This window comes from Macrobrachium nipponense, chromosome 23 (assembly GCF_015104395.2).
Source record: "Macrobrachium nipponense isolate FS-2020 chromosome 23, ASM1510439v2, whole genome shotgun sequence".
In the NCBI taxonomy this organism is placed as follows: Eukaryota; Metazoa; Arthropoda; class Malacostraca; order Decapoda; family Palaemonidae; genus Macrobrachium; species Macrobrachium nipponense.
Genome location: NC_061090.1, coordinates 80,736,285 through 80,758,227, shown reverse-complemented (window position 1 = coordinate 80,758,227; position 21,943 = coordinate 80,736,285).

Here is a 21,943-nt window from a genome sequence, read left to right as displayed (position 1 = left end):
TGAGAGTGCGAAAGCCAGGATTGTAGAACACGCAAAGAGGATAAAGAGTAGCGTTAGGTATAGAAGAAAGCAAGATTTTGCGGAGGCAAGAATGAATTTTGGTGAGTTGTTGTCAATGTATGTCTGTAGGTTAGAAACATTAGCCAGGTAAAAGTTTGGGGACAAAGGGATAAATGAGTGTAAGGAGTTAGTGCGAAAGTTGTTGGCAACTGTACCAGAGAGCATATACGATTTTATGTACCTGAAACGAAAGGAGGAAATGCGATGGACAAATGAAAGGTTGATGTGGAACGACATTTTAGAAATAGTAGAAGATTACGAGCTAGATAGGTGTATGAAAGAGAGAGAGAGAGAGGGTGTAATTGCTGTATGGATAGTTAACAATTGAATTGGCTGTTGGTGAGTTCTGGGTTGTCTGCTGGTGCAGCTGGAGTTAGCTGTTAGAGTTCTGTGTTTTGGAGACAGTCTTGAGTCAGTCTTTGGTCATACCCTGTGTTAGTCAGTAGTGTCGGCAGCAGTCTATTGAAGGCATTGAAAGTCAGTTAAGTTTTGTGTTTTGTTGACAGTTATTGTTAAGTTTAATGTGGTTTGCTTTCGAGTTGTTGTGCCTGTGTTGTTAGATTTGTTGTGCTTGTGAGTTCCTGTTGGATTATATGTGAGTTGTTATAGTTGAGGGTTGTTGTTGCTGGGGAGCTGTTGTAGTTTATTGGTGTGGTTGTGAGTTGCTGAGGGTTGTTGTTGGTGAGCTGCTGTGATTTCTTGTTGTTAGTGGGTGTGTTTGTTGGCTTGTTGTGTTGTGGTCCTTGGGTGTTGTGTTGTTGTTGTGTTGTGGGTTGTGGTCTTTGTTGTTGTTGGTATCTCCGTGACCTCGACCGGCAGACAGCACAGCATAGCCCGGAGTATCTGGAGCTGGGTGAGTACATGTGTTTGTGTGTGTGTGTTTTTTGTTTGTTCTTTGCGTAGGTATAAGTCAATTGTCCTGCATGTATTCTGTAGTGTAAAGAGGAAAGCGTGACTGAGGGTGAGTTTGGCAGCTGGATTGATTAAGTTTATGTGGGGGGATTTGCCCACTTGCTTTTAAGCTTGTGATCCCGCCACAAGGACACCCCCAGTACCAATGTTACTGGCATCCACTGCAGTAATAAAATGTCTCTGGAAATTAGAAGTCAGTATTGGGTTAGACACTAACTTAGGATTAATAAATGCTTCCTCACACTAAGGAGACCACACAAACTTCTGCCATTTCTCCAACAATTTGGTAAGAGGCTGAGCAAGGTCTGAGAAATTTCGCATGAATCTACGATAATAGCCCGTCATACCCAGCACTCGCTGAACCTCTCTGACATTGCTATGAACTACCAAGTCATCTATATAGATTTCTGTACCTTCCAAACCGCAAATGACCCAGTTCATAAGTCGTTGGAAAGTACATGCAGCGTTTTTCGTCCCTTACACTCGCAAAGCCCGAAGGGAGTGACAAGTGCAGAAATCTCTCGTGCTCGATCAGACAGGGGAACCTGCCAATACCCTTTCAATAAATCCAATTTCATAATAAACTTAGCGGCCCCTATCTGATCGAGACAGTCATGTATCCGACGTAAAGGAAAAGAGTCATTCTTAGTGTGAGCATTAATCTTACGGTAGTCCACGGACATGCGGAACTTCCCATCAGGCTTCTTAACGAGGTCAATCGGGGAGCTCCATGGACTAACAGAAAGTTGGATGAGATCGTGCTCCAGCATATATTTAATCTCCTTATCAACTATACCCCTCTTAATGGGATTCAGCCGATAAGGACTCTGTTTTACAGGAGAAGCACTTCCCACATCTACATCATGCTGAAGAAAACTAGTTCGACCTGGAGAATTCTGAAATAAATCTGGAAAAGAAGAAATTTAAAGTTAATTATATCCTTCCTTTGAGCAATCTCCAGATGCCCCAGCCCTTCTTTCAAAACTTCTAAATTTTGGATATTGTCAAAAAAAGAATCAGAAGACACCTGACAAATTAAATCCTCTAAATCCTCTGAAGGTAGTTTCATAACCTCAGCCACAGGCACATAAACAATAGCAAGAGGATCATGTCTATTTGAAGTATACTGTTTTAACCTATTTATATGGAATATCCTGCACTTTCGTTTGGTCCCAGGAGCCTCTACTTCATAATTTACCTCAGACAACTTCTTCAACACCCTCCAGGGCCCCTTATATCTTGGTTCAAGGAAATTGTCCGAGTCAGTACTGAAAACTAAAACTAATTCTCCGGGTTTTAGATTTCCTATCAAAATTTAACTTCATAGCAGCCTGAGAAGAAGCCAAATTTTCTCGGGCAAATTTCCTGGCTCTAGATAATTTTTTTCCTGAGTCCTCCACAAACTCTCCCACGTTCGCATTCCCTCTTCCGCCAGTCTTAAGCATTTCATGAAAAATCTCTAAAGGACCACATACTTTGTCCCCATGAAAAATCTCTAAAGGACCACATACTTTGTCCCCAAACACCAGCTCGAATGGAGCTATGCCAGTGGAAGAATTCGGGTGATTTCTCAGAGCAAAGGGAAGCCCTTTATCCCATTCCTCCCTTTGCTCATAACAATACTTTTTCAAAATAGATTTAAGGGTCTGGTGGAACCTTTCCTCAACCCCCTGACTCTCTGGATGATAAGGTACGCTGGTATTTTGCCGAATGGCTAGTTAAGCACACTTACTCTTAAATACCTTACTTATAAAATACGTACCGCAATCGGTTTGAATAATATGAGGGAGGCCATACTTGGAAAAGAATTCAATTAATTTGTCAAACACTACCTAAGAAGTTTTCCTTCTCATTGGGAAGGCCTCAGGGAATCAATATGCTCTATCCATAATTGTCAGGGGATGGGGAAATCCAGACTTAGTTTTAGGCAAGGACCCAACCACATCAATTACTAATTCTACAAATGGCTCACCGACCACAGGAATTGGGTTTAAGGGGTCTTTAGGAATAATTTGATTGGGTTTCCCCATCACTCGACAAACTTCACATTCGTTAACAAATTGTTTCGCAGATGATTTTAATTTCGGCCACCAAAAACATTTTGCCAACTTCTGAAAAGTTTTCCATACACCAAAGTGGCCAGAAAAAGAATCATTATGTGAAAGACTCAAAATAGACTTACGAAATTGAGATGGAACAACAATTTGTTCAATACGAGACCTCTTGCTCAGATCATCAGTAGAGGGGCAACTAATTCGGTATAATAAACTGTTACTCACAAAACCTGGGTTTAGTCAAATTCGCAGTGTCACCTAAATCAAAATTAAATTCCTTTGGGCTTCAATGAATGACAATCTGTCCCAACTGGCTTTCAAAACATTACTAACTACACTACTACTACGGTCTAAGGACCCGGGCCTCTCTACGTCTACTTTTAAACTACTTAAGATTAAAACATAGTTATTATCAATTAAATTTGCAATTGCTGCTGCATGGGTTGTTACAACAACAGGACAGGTGTGCCCGGACAATATTGGGCAACAACTCCTGTCCTTTACTATTCAACATATTACCCAAAATACTGTCAATGTCGGGGATAGGGAGACTCTCAACAACTGCCAACTCGGTCACTTTATTATAGGCAGGGAAAGACAACCTGACGGTCCTGACCTCCACTAACAGAGCCAAAACAACCGTGTTTGGGAACCCTCCCAGGACAACAAAATTCCCTGAACTAAATCTCAAAGATTCTTTCAAAACCAGAGACTGAGCCGACCCTGTGTCCCTTAAAAGTTTCACACTAATCGTTTTGGATTTAGACATTAGTTTACCAGGCCAAATATATTTATCATAAAGGAGTTGTGACTCCTTTCTACCAGAATACGGACTACCGCTACTAATATCACTACTAGTGCTAGCCATTGGACACTTCTTGCTCTTGGGATTACTGGCAACAGGCTTATTAGTAGATATTAACGAAACAGGGTTATTATTCCTTTGGAGGTACCTTCTTCTGGCATTACACTGTGCCTGATAGTGTCCCTGCTTATTACACCAAAGCAGGTCCCCCTACCTCTATTATTCATATTATCCGGGGGAATACCCTGACCACAAATACTCACGAAAGTCCCTGACTTCCTCTGCAAATTAACTGGTCTAGCAGATTGAAAATTATCCTTATTCCCAAAGTTGCCAGACCCAGTTTGATGGGTCAATACAAACTCGTCGGCAATTTGGCAGCCTTTACTAAATTAATAGCTTTTACCTCTTTTAGATATACTTTCAACTCTTTACTGCATGCCTTCTTGAACTCTTCAAGAAGCATGAGATCCCTCAAAGAGGAGAAAGACCACCTGGGAGCTTTTCAACCAATCATCAAACTGCTCTTCTTTGAGTTTAGCAAATTCGCCATAAGTAAGGGAGGCCTGCTTCGTAAAGTTTCTAACTAAGGTGATAGGCCTCAGGGACTAAATCATATGCCTTGAGGACTAGTGCCTTAACCTTATGATAGTCACCGACTATGCCTTCTTCTAAGGCATTATACTCTCAAATTGCCTTGCCTACCAACCTACATTGCATTAATACAGTCCACATTTCTGGTGGCCAAGACAACAGGGTGGCGACACGTTCAAATTCTGGGACACTCAACTCATCGAACACTGGCACTAATTTCAAAGCTACACTTACATTAGATTTATCCTGCGAGTTGCCCCGAGGTGTGCTAAAATGATTAGAGGTCCCCTGCAGCCTAGCCATTTCTAAATTAATATTTGCCATCTCCAATTAATGCTGCCTTGCCCTCTTGTTCTCCTCAAATTCTAGCTTCATCAATTCTATATGCTTACAAATCAAATTAAATTCACCATCCTCCTCGGACTCCACCAAAGGACAAACAGGAGCCAGAGGGTTTCCTGGCACAGGGTTTTCTACAGACATAAAAGGATTAGTGGAAACATTTTGATTCCGAGGCAAATTAGCCTGGCCTTCATAGTTAGTTCCTGTCCACGGAGGATCTTCTAATAAAGTTAGACCTATGTTGACACTTATTCCATGATCATCATCAATCTCTCCCTCAAACATACTACCCTCATGCTCTGAGTCACTACCACCTGCATTTCACTTTCCCTAACAAAATGTTCAGCCTCAGCCAAACCTTGAACAACTTTACTTTTAACGGCTACCAACAACTGACTTTTTTTATCCAATGCCCTCAATTTAATATCCAACCACCAGGCACAACTTACAAAATAATCCTTACTTGATACTGGCAGATGTCTAAATACAGTCAACCGACCCTAAAAACTGCTGGGTCAAATACAAAATCCTCCATTGTACCGAACCTAGTAGGGGAGAAAGGTAATAATCTACAGCAAAACAAATATTGTCAAATCAACCAAGTGCTGTTCCACAGACCAAAACACTGAGTACACCTGAGAACAATCCTGTCATGGTTACAACCCTCGAGGTTATTATGCAAGTTCTTACATTATAATAGAGTTCTCAGTAATAAATGTAACTCAGTGTTAAAAGTCAGCTGAAACAAACTCCCGAGAAAACTTTCCAATATTTATTACTTAATAAAACAAAATCTAAATAAACTTGGTGGGATGTAATGAATACCTTAAAATCTTGGTAACAACCAAGAAGGACAAATACTGGTTCTTAGAGTCCCAATGGATTCCCTAAAACTAAGACAGCTAAAATCTATCAAAGAAAGACAAAAAATTATTAGGAGGAAATAACAATTATTAATAAATAACTTGTTTGGATCCAACAATTTTGCTGGCTAGACCAAAACTACCCTAATGCTAAAACAAAGGAAGAAAGAAGGCAGAGTAAGCAAAACAAGAAAAATAATTATAATCTCTACCTATTACCATAAAGCTAAATACGTGAAACCCCGTCTACAAATGACTTATTGAGTGACATTACAAAGTCACAGCACAAACATGACAAAACAATACAAAGTCTGTATAGTTCTTCTCACATCAGTGAAGGCATCAGGGGAGAGACAATCCCAGAGCTGTGATTCACTCACCAAAACAGCTATCAGGGCAGGTCATGAACGCCAGGGCAGAAACATAAAGGGAAGGCGATCCTGAACGAAAATCAAAGATACTCTGTCTTACCTGGTGTCAGCATCCCTACAGATCATCTCACAAGCTAGCAAGCTCCCAAATCCACTGAAGAAAGCAGCTGGACGGAGACACAGACGTGGCAGGCAAATTTCCAACAGTACCAGGAGGAAGCAACGGCACCAATTCCCTAGGAAATCCTCTTCAACAGGGAAAAACAGTTAACGCTCAAGTTGCAGTTGATAGGGGCACCTGTGAGCCTCGTATGATGCACACAAGTCGAGGCAGGAAAACTCAAGTCGCAGGAGGAAGATCCGTAATTGTGGTCCAAAAACTGCCAATAAAACGTCACCCAAATTCTAAATAAGCAAGCTGCTTAAGAGGCAGTATATTAGTGTAATGCTATAGCCTGAACTAACTCGGGCAGAGCACTAAGAAGGTGTTCATTAACACTCGTAAAAAAAAGTAGTTACTAAACCTAGAAATTTTGAACAAGGCTGATCTAAATTTACATAATGCAAATAAAGAAAATAACTTACACTTTCCTAATACATGTAGTTATTGTGGTCGAGCCACGTCAACTGTCAAATCTCCATGTCATGCTGAGTACCCAAGAGCTCTTTCGACATACATAATGTGATTACGGCAGATGCAAGTAGCAATTTCAATGCACGGTGTCCATTTTGACGTAACTGGCAACCCCTCAACCTGCGCAGAGGGGGTGCGAAGTAGCCACATTGTGATACGTGCGTTCCCAGCTATAAAAAAAACGAACTGGATGTTGGTACGGCAGCTGTATCCCTGATTGCGATAGATATTGGTACGGCTGTGAATTGCGCATGCGCGAACCCTTGTTTACCACCTTAGGCATATCAGTGACAGCAAGAAAATGACAACCTAGTAACGTGAACCATGTTAATAATACATCAGTTTTCGTGGAAAAACAGATGTTTTCAGGTTTCAACAAGCTGAAAAAGGCAATAGGCATCTACAAAGAGTCAAACTTCCAGAAATTGTATATCCATAGTTCGGCCACAATTCTTCGTCAATGCTCAACTTTAGGTAGGCCGACTTCAAATCCACAACAGACACATTCTCACCTGTCTGTCGCCATTCACGTAGTGTCTTACTGCATACAGCAGTCACATCATCACCAGTGTGACACTTGACATTCACATTAAGTTCTAGTAAGGTCACTATATCTTGGATAAATAACAAAAAGTAGAATAAGAATATACTTATAGTTAACAGGATAGAAGAGGCTAACTACTCTACAGTAGTGTGGGATGATGCTGAAGTACGTGCCAGGCAAACACAATCCTACTGACATTTTATCGCAAGGGATTTGTTTAACAGAGCTGACAGACAAGCAGTTGTGGCACCAAGGACCCCAGTTTCTTGTTTGTGAAGGTTCAACCGGTTTGCCACAGAGTCTTGACGAATTATTGACAAGCCAGGCTAACACACAAGTCATTGTTGCCCACCGTGAGCTACACAAAGAAATTGCCATGGCTGAAACAGTTGAACTCTGGCCCATGATGGTGAATATTTTGAATTTAGTGTTCTGTTGGATGTATTGAAATATGTGTTGAAATTCATAAAAAGTGGATCTAGTCCATTTTTTAAACTTGCTCGTTTGGAACAACAGAATTATTTGCCTACGGTTTGTAGTTATTTAGAAAATGGATCTATAGTGCCCTGAAATATCACTAATTTCGTTAATCAGTTAATATTGGTTTTAATTGATGGTGTAATATACTCTAGAAATCGAATAGACAATCCCCAAGGAAATAGGGATCGTTTAATATCACTCCTTGCAAAGGGAAATTTAGTACAGTCATACCCAAGACTACACACCCTAAACATGCACTGTAGCGTGAACTCAGTAATGGCTATTTTTCATAGGGAGTGTTGGTGTCCGGGGCAGAGATGTTTGACAAAGAAAGTTGGAGGAGGTTGCGTAGCTTGTATCAAAGCCTTCAAATCCCCTCTGCGCTGTCCACCTCCACCGCCGCTCCCCATCGCACAAACACAAATGTCACACCCATTCGCCCACGTTATAGAAACAACAGGAAGTCCCAAGTGCAGGTCCAGTGTATTTTTATGTAACCGACCATAATTTGTGACGTCACCCAAACCGGTTGAAGCGACAATTTACTGTTGTAAACAGTGATAATTGCCTTTGTTACACTTTGAATTGCAGTTTTATAGATATCCCTCCATAGATTTATGTGATGAATGCGATTTTGAATTTATGAAATATTGTAGTTCACGTGAATATCGATATAGAAGAAATCGAATAGGTGAAATGTTGCAGAAATGAGGTTTCTTTGTGTGAAACTTTTTGAGACTGGCAGGATCCTGTAGACTGGTGTCATGGGATTTTTTCCACGGTTATTTGAAACTTCCCTGTCTTGTTCTTGTGTGCATTTGAGACTTCATGGTCCATAAATTCAGAACTTAGTCAAGACTCATTGGTGTAAATTAATGTGAGTTCTTCTTTGATTTAATGTGTTTTGAATTTAGTTTAATTTTTTAAATGAAACCGAAAAAACCCCACCCAAATCTTGTCAAACTTTTAATCACCAGTTTGTTGATTTTGCCCTTCAGGCCAGACTATCCAAGCCCAACACCATCTTTGTGACCAAGAACCCATGTGTCGGAGGCTAAAATTTCTGACAGGGCCATTTGTCAAACCAAAAATAAATTCTAAAAAATATTATTATAATAACACCTACAAAATCGAACCAGTGAAGTTACCAGCGACAGAGGGAACAAAATTAACACTGTGCACACTCCATCGGTGGACCTCGCACAGTGCCCTGTAAGCACTTCTTTCGGTTCTTTGCATCATCCCTTCAGTCCTTTTCATTCCTTTCACTGCGTTGCCTTCATTCATACTCTTTCTTCCATCTTACTTTCCAGCCTCTCCTAACAATTGTTTCATAGTGCAACTGCTTGAGGTTCTCCTCCTGTTACACTTTTCCAAACTTTTTACTTTCAATTCCCCTTTCAGTGTTGAATGACCTCATGGGTCCCAACACTTGGCCTTTGGCCTAAATTTTATATTCCATTACTGGCTGCACATACAAACAACAAACTACAGATATACAAATATTACAAGAAACTATAGACCAATATGATTAAATTGTGGAATGATCTTAACAGCCATGTAGTGATCCACTGGATAAATAAAATTTCATATAATTTCCCATAATAAGATGTGGGTTCAGAAACACAAGAATGAACATTTGTGCCGAAAACTTCCACAACTTTGGCAGTGTCACATACGGAATACACGATGGCTCACCAACTGTGCGTTGAATCGTCAAGCATACGAGTATAGTGCTTAAATTTACCATTGTCCTCCACATTCACTTCCTTTTTTGGGATAGCTGAGTTAGACGTGGATTTATATCTACGGAGTAGTATTTCTGCACACTACCTGTTGCGTTTTTTAAGCTTGTTGCACTGAATTCTAGACCCTGTTGTTATGGGCCGATGACACGGTCATAAGGACAATACTGCTACTTCTCAATTGAGGGATTGAAGAGATAAGGCCATATTTGGAGTTTTACTACAAAATTAAAATTTATTAACATAATAATGATTCCCTGTACATGAGGTTTATTTCGTAAGACTCGAGGGGGTAAGAATCAGCATGATCATTTCACAACGTAAGAAAGTTAGGTATCATGAGGTCGGCATGAAAATTTTAAGTTCCTAGGGGACAATTAGCCCAATTTACAAAAGATTCATCTACAAAACCCACGTTAATTAAATATTAATCAAACCCGCATTACAATCAGCACAATATTTTATAAGTAAACACAATAACTAGGCGGATGAACCACAATAAAGTTTAACTCACATACACATCCCTAGAACAACAACAGACTTAATCAGAGGAGAGTATTTGATTGCCTTAACAGTGCGGCATGACTTTGTCAAAAAACAGCTCTTGTAGGATGTTGTCAAAATTGATTTTATAGCGTATTCTGATTCATTTGGGTGTATACTGTGGGAAAGTGGAGGGGGCCAAATTTTTTGACCCGCGGATCCCCCCATGGGGGCCTTTTTGTTCTGGGGGGTCCCGGTTTACTCACAATATTTTCAAATCGGCTATTAATTAATCGATTTTGATGAATTTTGAATGTCTTTAGAGGTTTTTGAAGATGCGGAATCCATATGTGACACAATTGAGTAGGCTGGAAGTAAATACCATTCGTTTTCAGTATGGAAACGGTACCGAACACGGTAGCCTACGATCGACGAAGTTTGTCACAATCTTACAAACCTGGTCATGTAACACCTCTTTTTCAGGGGTTTCAAGTATGACAAAGTAAATGAAGCAGTTGTTTTTCTTAACAAACTTTTAGTTTTGGGGAAAATAACCCATCCATACACATAAACAAAAGTATTTATTTTTTGTTAAAAAAATTACCAGGATTGCATTATGTAAATTATACTGTGGCAATTCACGTAACCTTTCAGCCACATTATGTCAAATACTGAGCTAGAAGTGATCTGTTTATAAACAAGAAACCGTCATATTATCAAATGTAAATGCTTTCTGTACATGAAAATAAACACAACTCCAGGCTTGGATAATAAAGCATCGTGTGACAAGCACAACTGACCAGAACAAAATTAATGATTGCAATACTGTATACTGTAAGATGCTACATATTGCACCACTATGGCTGATAGTATCGACCAGAAAAGAAGACAAACTAAATCACAGAAACACTGGACCTATTGTTAAGCATTATAATCATGGCTAATACTGTATATCAACATGCTACCATTCACTACTTATCACTCATCTCATCATCATCATCCTCATCGTCAACATTATGTTCATCATTCTTGATGATATTTGAACAATCAACACCATAAAATTTGCAAAGTGGGATGCATGGAGGGCCGTTCTTGGAACAGCTGCATCTTCCTCTACATCCAGATCTACAGGCACACTTGGTCAGTTCAAGCACAGCTCGTGGTGCAGGTAGGGTAAGGCACTTCACTGGTGCATACTCTCCCTGCAGGCTTCAGCCATTTTGATCGATTGGAGGAAGGATGGGGAGGCTGGTACGGTAAGATTTGTCACACATGGCTGTGTAATTTCCCCGTGTTATGTGTGGCATCCAGACAGCGCGGGTCGGTGGTAGCATATCATCCTCTAGATTTCTTGTAGGAACATCTCCCATCGCAGTGAAGGGAGCGCCTTTAGACCTGTTGGGGAGTAGACATGACAAGCAAAGTGCTCCAATGCTCTGTTGGCAGGCATCTGTCGCCAAACTCCTTACAACAGTTGATCACTGCACCGTTATCAGAAAGTTGCAAATAAGCATGAACCCCCTTCTTTGCAGTGCCAAGAAATTTCCCACCCCAGTCAGTGCCAGAAGAATTATGACGACCAATGAGTCCTTGACATTTGCGATGGCCAATCACTTTTGCTCTGTCCACAACGTCAATCTCTGTGTTTGACACTTTTGCCAGTTAAGAATTTGAGACCTATTTGAGGGTGAGTGCCAAGACCACCGTAAAACAGCAAATGGAGAAGAAATGTAAGAGCGTCTGTGTCTGAGGACCACACATAACTCTTGCCATTTACTTTCATGTATTAAAGCCATAACCTGGTGAGGTATCAAGGCGTCGGCCTCCTCGTCCGTGCTCCCCTCTTCAAAGTCATGGCTCTTGATTTTGATTCCATACACTACAACCAGATTCAAGGAACGCAACAATTTTTCAAGCAAAGCTCTGGCAAACATATCTGTTAAGTTTCGCCTTGATTTTGTGGAGGCTAAGATATCCTTCAGAGGCATGGTGAGTTTCATCTCCGAGAGTATCACATACTCTGTTGATGACACTGCTCTTTTCTGACGTGTTTTGTTCTTGAGTGACTGATCCAGATAGTTGTCGAATACAACATGAGCCTTGCTGTAGCTTGATGCCAAAGATGCAATATGCTCGATGAATGCTGCCTTGAAATCCGATATCTTGAGCCTCGTTTGAGTTTTTTCATGCTTTGGAGTACACCCATTGCATCAATAACCAGGACACGAGATGGATGGCCTGTTATTAAGGGGGATCTTGCATCCAATGGTTCGCCCATAGCTCCTTCAATGGTATGCATCAAACTAGCCTTGTCTCCAGGGATATAGAGTGAACCATATACAGCACAGATTGAATGCGGAACCAGACATCTCAAATTCACTGATGGTCTCCTCAAGTTTTGGTACTAGCTCTGGTGTGCCTTCCTAGCAGCTCACGCTCTTTACGTAGCTCGATCACGTTGTCTCTTATGCGCACTTTTGTCTTCTGCATCCAATTAGAGGAGAAGTTCTTCAGTTTTAATTTCTGCAATGGATCCTAAACTGAGAGTTTTGCTGTCGGCAGTAACCTGTCTTGAATGAAAGCCTGAAACCTCTTCTGCCCCTTTTCAGCAAAGTGCAGAATATTGCCTTTTACCTTGTTGGGAATAAGAGCTGACAATGCTATGTTTTTCAGTGGTGTTTTCATTTCAAAGGGGTTTCCAGCACAGTGCAGCTCCACTGATTCACGCAACTGCAGAGCATTTGATTATGTTCTCGCACCAATATTCCCTGCCAGTTGATAGTGCACATTTCATTTTGTTCCCTCAGATGTTGGGGTAAAATGGTTCAGGAACTGTTTTACTTACTATTCTGGCAAGATGAGGTGTAGTTGTAACAAGACAGTCTAGAGCTGCTACATCCTGAGTCAAACCAACCATGCCACCATGGAACTTCAAACCTTTGATTTCTTGCTCAAGTGTCTGGTCAGTGAACAGACATGAGGAAGGAACTTCTGATCTGGCCATGACAAAATCCCCAGATTTCAGTGCTTCCCAAGTATCTGGATCTTTTTCGAAGACATTCATCTGTGCCAAGTGAACTGGCATCAGGCGCAAATAGTTAAGCAAATCATGCGCAAAGGCATCCTACGGGAGCTCTTTTTCTGACGAGTCATACCGCACTATTAACAATAGATCCAGTGTTTCTGTGATTTAGTTTGTCTTCTTTTCTGGTCGATACTATCAGCCATAGTGGTGCAATATGTAGTATCTTACAGTATACAGTATTGCAATCATTAATTTTGTTCCCTGGAGCCGCATACTCAAAACTTCCAAAGGCGCCTTTTGTGGCAAAGGTGCCGTTCCTCTCGGCAGTTACTCGAAAGGCTCATACTCAAAACACCGAGTGTGCGCTGTCTTGGAAATATGGCGCCGTGAGAGCCTTTGCGCTAGGGCTGGTTAGAGCAGCCTTTGAGGTGGGAAAGGCAACTTTGGGATTGATAACAAGTAAGAAGAGGATGTCTCCTACCTCTTGTATACGTCAATGAACGCCATTATACATAGTTTTATTTTGCAAGTTACTCTAATTGCTTTGCAATAGTTCGTGAGGTGTGGACAAAGAGGCAGGTAGTAGTGTACTGACTTTATTACAGGTAAGGGAAAATTCAAATTTTACAGCATGCGGGCGGAAATGTGGTTACCGACCCGCGAGAGAATAAAAGTGGGTCGGCAAGACCCGACTTGTGTTTCTTGAGAGACATATAATACAAAATACAAAAGTACATAAAATATGATTTCACAAGATATATACATTGGTGGAAAGCCTGCTGAACGCTCTCTTGGAGGGAAGTAAGAACAACGCGAATGTTGAACTACATACAGAGAAAATTGTGAATAAGCATTGTCCTTACAAATACTCCCCCCCTAAGACAATGATTAGGCATAATTGTTGGCTGATTTCTTTGTACTTCCGACTGTTACTCGCGGAAGCGAGCGGGCCGGCGGAGGCAACCTCGGGTGTGCGAAATCAGCTGCTGTGGTAGATCCTTGGGGATTTCAGGGGACGGGATGCCTCCCCTGAGGTGACCCTCAGGAGGTTCGACCATCTTCTGAGGGCGGCCGCGGATACGACTGGGAGGTTTGGCGATCGATGAAGCCGCTTCTTTCCGAGGAAGATTGAGGCGCCCTATGGAATCCGCGTCGGCGGACTCTTCGTCCATAAGGAAGGTTGGTTTAAGGCGATCGATTGTGACCCAGTCCTCGCGACCATTTATGGATATGAGGTACGCCTTGTCGGTGCGTCGTAGGACGCGGAAGGGGCCTCGGTAGGGTCTCGTTAGCGGCGGGCGTCGTCCCTGATGAAGACGTGTTTGCATGATGATAGGGCCTTCGGGAGGAAGTGTTTGGTCATGTCGGAGAAGGTTTTGATACAGGGCGTGAATCTCCCGGCGGATTCCCGAAGTCTGGCGATGGAGACGTCGGCGTCGCCAGCATTGGTTGGGAAGAACTCGCCAGGGACTGTCAGTGATTCCCAGTATACCTTCTCCGCGGGTGATGCCTCGCCGTTCGCCCGCGGGGCGGTCCTGAGGCCGAGGAGGACCCATGGTTGCTGGCTCTTCCAATCTTCACCGGTGCAGCGTGCCATTAGGGAAGCCTTGAGCAATCGGTGGACTCTCTCCACCATGCCATTAGCTGCCGGGTTGTAGGCGGTGGTGGCGTGTAGCGATGTCCCCATTAGGCGGGCCAAGGCGGTCCACAACTCCGACAGGAAAACAGGTCCGCGGTCCATCGTGATCTCGTCTGGCACTCCGAATCGACTGATCCAGCTGGCGAGAAGGGCTTCGGCGCACGCTTTGGTGGTTGCCTCCGACATCGGCGTTGCCTCAGGCCATCTGGTGGAGCGATCTCGAGGAGGTAGCGGAAGTGGCGCACTGCTTGGTATACCACCAGGAGCTCGCGGTCGAACGTGCTGTATCTTGTCTTGGCGGGTGACAGTTTTTTACTGTAGAAGGCGAGTGGCTGGGGCCCGCCCTGGACCATCTGCTCAAGGACAGCCCCGCAGGCGACGTTGCTGGCGTCAGTGATGAGGCGTAAGGGTGCAGTAGGGTCTTGGTGGCATAAGGTCGTGGCTCTGGCGAGGGCCCTCTTCGTCTTGTTGAAGGCCTGCTCTTGTTCAGCTTCCCACGTCAGGTTCTTTGGTTTCCCCTTCAGGACCTGCGTTAGAGGGGACATGGTGCGAGCGGCGTCGGGGATGAACCGGCGGTATTAGTTGACCATCCTGATGAACTCCTGCAGGGACTTGACTGTGGTTGGGGTTGGTAACTTCTGCATCGCGCCTACCTTCGAGGCCATGGGGCGCACGCCTGCCGCGGAGATCTCGTGGCCGAGGAAGTCCACCCTCTCGACACCGAAGGTGCATTTGTCGAATCGGACGACCAGCCCATTTTCCTGCAGGCGCTTCAGGACCGCTCGGACATGGTGTAGGTGCTCCTCCAGGGACCTGGAAAAAATTAAGATATCGTCGACATAGCAGACACAGAAAGGCAGGTCCCCCAGGATGCTGTCCATCAGGCGCTGGAAGGTGGCCCCTGCGTTTCTCAGGCCAAAGGTGGAGTAATGGAAGACGTAGGAGCCAAAAGGCGTGATGATGGCAGTCTTGGGGACATCCTCGGGGTGCACTGGAACCTGAAAATAAGATTTTAAGAGGTCCATTTTCGTGAAGACTTTCGCTCCATGGAGGGCCCCAGTCAAATCCTGCATGTTTGGCAAGGGGTAGTGGTTGGGGATCGTAGCGAGGTTGAGTCTCCTGTAGTCTCCGCAGGGCCTCCAGGTGCCGTCAGGTTTCCGTACCATGTGTAGGGGCGAAGCCCAAGGGCTTGACGCTTTCTTGCAGATACCCATTCGTTCCATTTCTGAGAATGCCTGCCTTGCATCCTGGAGGCGGCCCGGAGGGAGTAGTCAGAACTTCGCGTGTGTTGGGGGCCCCGTGATGGTGATGTGGTGGAATATTCCGTGCTTGGGCGGCATCCCTGCCGCCTGATGAAGTTCCGGTTTGAAGACTTCAGGGAATTCCTGCAGGAGGTTGCCGTACTTGTGGGGGGCGACGGTTCAAATTGTGGGGGCGCCCGGGCCCGCTGCGAGTGGTAGGGAACGGCATGTCCCCGTGTTGAGGAGGCGTTTGTGGCCCACGTCAACCAGGAGACCGTTCTGGGCCAGGAAATCTGCCCCCAGTAGTGGAATCCTGACGTCCGCGATGGTGAACTTCCAGACGTAGTTGCGCCCCGAGATGGATATCTCGAGGGACTTCGTGCCGTAGGAATGGATGGGGGTCCCGTTTACGGCGAGGAGGGTGGTTGTTTTGTCAGGTTCGCAGCTACGGTCTTTTCCTGACGGCAGGAATATCGAGTGCATCGCCCCTGTGTCCACCAGCATCCTCCGGCCGGGACATAGAACCCTACGGTGTGTGGTTCCGACGAGGTCATTGCCACGGGTGGCTTTGGTTTTGTCTGTCGTCACCGTTTTTTGACTGCTGGAAGGTGCAAGGGCTTTCGTACCTCATGAAGTATCTCCCGAACCTCCGGTGGTAGTGGCACCAGGAGTTTTCGCCGGGCTGCATGTGGGAGGACTTCCCCTAGGATATGGTGCCGATCTCTTGCATTGGGTCGTCGTCTTCTTCTTCTCCCTTCTCTGCGGCTAGGCACACGGAGGATCGGTGGGCAGCGAGCTTTGTAGCATTGCTCGACAGCATCAGTTTTTTTTGCTTTCTCCAGTAGTTCTTCGTCGTGGAGGGTATATGCATCCGTCAGCTGTCTTCGGATGTCTGGCTTGAGTTGCCGCAGGAATATTTCGCGGCTCAGGCAGATTTTTTTCTTTTTCCCGTCGGAACCTACTTCGGGCAAGCAGACGAGGCCCATCACCGTGTCCCAGGCATCCTGTGGGTCAGTGCCGCGCATGGGGTTCGTAACTAGGTCGAGGGCGCGGGCGACCTTTTCAGCGATGGGCGTGGAGTAGGCTGTCACGGGCCTTGTCTTTATCTCATCAAGTGTGACAGGTTCGGTTCGTGCTTGACCGGTCAGCCAGGGAGTTATTCGGTCGAACACCTCTGTCGGGAGGGCTGCTGCAACGAGGTCAGCCTACAGTACCTTGTCCGTGAGTCCCGCGATCCAGAATTGCCCTTCAGCTCGGATGAACCAGGCAGTTGGGTTTGCTGTTGTGAAGGGGGGTAATTTGACAGCTTTCTTGTAGATGCCCATTCGTTCCATTTCCGAGAATGCCCGCTTTGCATCCTGGAGGCGGCCCGGAAGGAGTCGTCGGAACTTCACGTGTGTCGGGGGGCCCGTGATGGTGATGTGGTGGAATATGCCGCTTGGGCGGCATCCCTGCCGCCTGACGAAGTTCCGGTTTGAAGAATTCAGGGAATTCCTGCAGTAGGTTGCCGTAATTGTGGGGGGCGACGGTACAAATTGTGGGGGCGTCCAGGCCCGCTGCGAGTGGTAGGGAACGGCATGTCCCCATGTTGAGGAGGCGTTTGCGATCCATGTTAACCAGGAGGCCGTTATGCGCCAGGAAATCTACCCCCAGCAGTGGAATCCTGACGTCCGCGATGGTGAACTTCCAGACGTAGTTGCGCCCCAAGATGGATATCTCGAGGGACTTCGTGCCGTAGGAATGGATGGGGGTCCCGTTTGCGGCGAGGAGGGTGGTTGTTTTGTCAGGTTCGCAGCTACGGTCTTTTCCTGACGGCAGGAATATCGAGTGCATCGCCCCTGTGTCCACCAGCATCCTCCGGCCGGGACATAGAACCCTACGGTGTGTGGTTCTGACGAGGCCGTTGCCACGGGCGGCTTTGGTTTTGTCTGCCGTCGCTGTTTTTTGACTGCTGGAAGGTGCAAGGGCTTTCGCACCTCTTGGAGTATCTCCCGAACCTCCGGTGGTAGCGGCACCAGGAGTTTTCAACGCGCTGCATGTGGGAGGACTTCCCCTGTGATATGGCGCTGATCTCTTGCGTTGGGTCGTCGTCGTCTTCTTCTCCCTTGTCTGTGGCTAGGCACACGGAGGATCGGGGGGCAGTGAGCTTTGCAGCATTGCTCGACAGCATCAGTTTTTTTGCTTTCTCCAGTAGTTCGTTGTCGTGAAGGGTATATGCATCCGTCAGCTGTCTTTGGACGTCTGGCTCGAGTTGCTGCAGGAATATTTCGTGGCTCAGGCAGATTTCTTTCTTTTTCCCGTCGGAACTACTTCGGGCAAGCGGACGAGGCCCATCACTGTGTCCCAGGCATCCTGTGGGTCGGCGCCGCTCATGGGGTTCGTAACTAGGTCGAGGGCGCGGGCGACCTTTTCAGCGATGGGCGTGGAGTAGGCTGTCACGGGCCTTGTCTTTATCTCATCAAGTGTGACAGGTTCGGTTCGTGCTTGACCGGTCGGCCAGGGAGTTATTCGGTCGAACACCTCTGTCGGGAGGGCTGCTGCGACGAGGTCAGCCTACAGTACCTTGTCCGTGAGTCCTGTGATCTGGAATTGCCCTTCAGCTCAGAAGAACCAGGCGGTTGGGTTCGCTGTTGTGAAGAGGGGTAATTTGACAGCTTGAGCGGCAGCTGTGTGCGAGACCGTCGTTGAGGCAGGGGAGGCCTGGGTTTTTCGCACGGTACTGTCTGCGCCCATTGTCCTTTCTCACAAAAACGGTCGACAGAGTCATGAATAGCGGGCCAAACCGTTTGAGGAAACGCCTGAACACACCTTGGGAAGGTATGCCGTATTTAGTCCGTTAGAGGCGTTGGTTTTTTTCGACGGTAGGAGCTTTCAGAGATCTATACTGAGGCGCCGTGAGAGTCCGTTAAAGATCTCTGAAGGTGAGCTGTGGTAGTTAGTCCCTTAATGGCTGAGCCAAAACTGCTTGGGTCACCGTCCAAACTGGGAGGTCACCAGTTGTGAGGTGTGGACAAAGAGGCAGGTAGTAGTCTACTGACTTTAATACAGGTAAGGGAAAATTCAAATATACAGCATGCGAGTGGAAATGTGGTTACTGACCCACGAGAGAATAAAAGTGGGTCGGCGAGACCCGATTTGTGTTTCTTGAGAGACATAATACAAAAGTACATAAAAAATGATTTCACAAGATATATACATTGGCGGAAAGCCAGCTGAACGCTCTCGCGGAGGGAAGTAAGAACAACGCGAATGTTGAACTACATACAGAGAAAATTGTGAATAAGCATTGTCCTTACAGTGTGATTTTCCTCTGCAGACGTTAGATTTAAAGTTATTGGATGTGTATTATTTAAAATAATTTCATATATACAATCTAAAATTCCTATATTATAATCCGATTGTTTTGACCTTTAGTTATCGTATATCTTATAAAATGTTCATGTATAATCAATGCTAGAAAAACAATATATTTTTTTGTCTTGTTTAATAAATCTCAATACAGAAAATATATCTTTATACTATGCACTATATGCAAAGGTGAAAATATGTATGCAATTTCCCTGCCTTATCACTTCTCTTCTGGTACTCATAAGGCGCATTAAACATAGAATAAAGTGGTCTGAGATAAGCACAGTACTACATACAGTGACTCACATTATGAAATAAATGCCACCTAGATACAAATAAGTTATGAAATAAATGAATTTGATGTTCATATTACCTAGATACAAATAGGTTACTATATCACTGAATGACACTTAATAATAGCAATATCAGTGTATCACATAGTACATTATCTCCAGGAAAGAAATAACATACTAAAGTAAATAAAAAATAAAAACTTACAATAAGGTAGAGGTAACTGAGATCACAGAGGTATCATTTTATACTATTATAAATAAGAATACATGCTTTATTGCCACAGTAGAGAAATAACATGAAATAGCATTATAAATAAACAAAAACTGTACTAAACTTATCACAATAACACGAGATCACATGACTCTTAAACAAAAAAACTTACAAAAACCAATCTCAATAATGAAGAGGTATATGACATTTATCACATTATGGGCACCCTTGGTATAGGAACATATAAGGCATGGTATGAAAAGAAAAAAAATTTTACTACTGTATAGACTATATTAAAAGTACTACACCACTTTAAAAAAAATATATGCATAATGTCTCTTAAGGATATCAGTCATGGTTACCATGCTGTCAGCTATTACCCTTACACTTCCATTTAATTCTTTTACACTTTCATTTAATCATTTTTGATTAGACAATATATCCTGAAAAATATCAGAAACATCTGCCAACACCTCAACTGCTTCTTGCTCCAGTAGGCCCAATCTTACCAAAGCTTCCTCTGAAGGTTCTAGAGCTAAACTTTCATGAGGATCACCACCTAAAATGATTATAATACAGAAATTAGCTACTGCAATAACTCTGGAAAAGAAACATCAATGTAATTGTGTAGTTATTGACAGTAATTATGATCGATGACTTCCCACATCTCTACCTCATCAAAGGAAAAAAAAAGTGACACTGATACCACAGATAGAGTACATAACAATTACTTGAGTCACAACTAGGCATGGTTAGGTAAAGTTAAGGTTAGGCTAGGTTAAGAATTGATCTTGTAGATAAGACCCTTTTAAAAATACGGACCCCAGTTTTATCCTTTTGAACAGGTCCCATGTTTTACCCTAACCTAACCTAAGATTAAATGGTTAACATTCATTTGCGGCAAAAATGCCATACATGAAAAATCTCTTAGAATTGTGTAAAATATATAAAAATAAAATGATCTGGTTAGGCAAGGCATAGGTATTGGCAACTTATGCAATAATACCCACAGGCCTAGGCATATCATCACAGCTTAGGCTAAAACATTCATTTCCAAGCAATATCATAGGATACTTTTGCATAGCCTAACATATAGCCTACTAGGAATATATCATAACTAGCATGAAGTTAACAGTAGAACATAAGCCAAGGCCTAGCCAAAACTCGCTTCAATCTAGGTATGTATGGCAATTAGTCTATGCCAAATTAGGGAGGTTTCTTCCTTTTCTTAGCCACAGGGTCCATCGTGCCGCTCTTTAATCGCTCTGCTATAAAAATCAGCTGATATGCTGCTGTATCGTGATTGGTTCTCATTCTCTAGGGATGCTATGATACGGGCGATGTGATTGGCTGGACTATCCAAAGGCGTCTTTGAAAAAAAGGCAGCCTTTTCGTGCAAAGGCACGTTAAAGGCGCCTTTGAAAATCTTGGGGTATATGATTTCACCGCCATCGAAAGGCGCCTTTGGCGAGTCGTTGGGAGAGGCGTCTTTTGTCAAAAGGCACCTTCCGTAAGGCTTGTTTTGAGTATGCGGCCCCTGGCCGGGCCGCATACTGGCAAAGGCACCGTTCCTGTTGGCAGTTACTCGAAAGGCTCATACTCAAAACACGGAGTTAGCGCCGCCATCTTGGAAATATGGCGCTGTGAGAGCCTTTGCGCTAGGGCTGGTATTTGAGGGTGAGAGGAGACATGAACTTTTAGCCTCTTGCGGTGGTGTAATAGGTAAAAGCTTCACTGATGTTCCTGGATTTGAAAGGCTCCATGGTTTTGCGCATGGGTCCAGGCAAGTCTATTATCGAGAAAAAATTCCCCTTCGGTTAAGCATATATGAAAATATATTAATTCCGAGGTAGAGAGAATTAGATATTAAAAGACATTGTAGCTCGATATATGTTTATGAATCACGGAAATGTGATATGACATAGATTGGCTACATGCTGTCAAAAGCACTACAACGCTACGGGGGTCGAGGTGGGCTGATGTCTCCAAACCAACGAATTACCTGAGCGCGAAAGGTATATGAGGGTGAGAGGCGACATGAACTTTTAGCCTCCTGTGGTGGTGTAGTAGGTAAAAGCTTCACTGACGTTCCTGGATTTGAAAGGCTCCATGGGTTCGCGCCCAGGTCCAGGCAAGTCTATTATCAAGAAAAAATTCCCCTTCGGTTAAGCATATATGAAAATATATTAATTCCGAGGTAGAGCGAATTAGATATTAAAGGATATTGTAGCTCAATATATGTATATGAATCACGGAAATGTTATATGACTTATATATATATATATATATATATATATAT